Source organism: Plasmopara halstedii (genome assembly GCF_900000015.1).
Source record: "Plasmopara halstedii genome assembly, contig: Scaffold_614, whole genome shotgun sequence".
NCBI classification, from domain to species: Eukaryota; Oomycota; class Peronosporomycetes; order Peronosporales; family Peronosporaceae; genus Plasmopara; species Plasmopara halstedii.
Window position 1 is genome coordinate 273936 of NW_020187532.1, and position 674 is coordinate 274609.

A 674-nucleotide genomic window follows, 5' to 3' on the forward strand; every position below is an offset into this window, starting at 1 on the left:
TTCGCGCATCTGAAGGGCCGCGCCCAGGATGCCTCGAATCCTGTCCAACCACGCCATCAATGGCATGCAGCGACTGCTCCGAAACTTGAGAAGCGCTCAGTGGTTTACGTGCCACTCCACGATCAGCCCGCGAGCCACGCTCGGGACTCCTGTCCGATACACCGATGGTGTCTACCAACTCGGACATTTCAATGTCCAGCACGTTGACTGTCTCGGTCCAGTGCTCTCGCCAATAGCGCTTTTGTTTCCGAACAGAGGTGGGTTCATGACACGCCAAAGCTCCACCACGAGATGTGCGCGTAGCGCTCAATCACGCTCAAGGTCTTTGACCATTAATCCATTGCTCATGGTGTTCCAACCATGTCATCCCTAGGATGAGGTCATACCTTGCATCCAAGTCTAAGAATAGACAACGTTCCACGCGATTAAAGTAAAGAAACTTGACTACGAGGTCCAAAGCGACATTCGGGACCGTGACACGCGTCCCCGTTGCAAGGCGAACAGTGACGATGTCACCAACCGCGCTTTCAGCGCTTCAGCGTACAGCTGACTTCCTTCCATCCTGGAGCGTCGAGCATAATTGCCCGACGCCCAGGAGTCGATGAGGATCTTCCAAGGCTTCTCGAAGCCCTTTACGGTCGCCTCCACGACCAGCAAGCCCGGCTTGCATACAC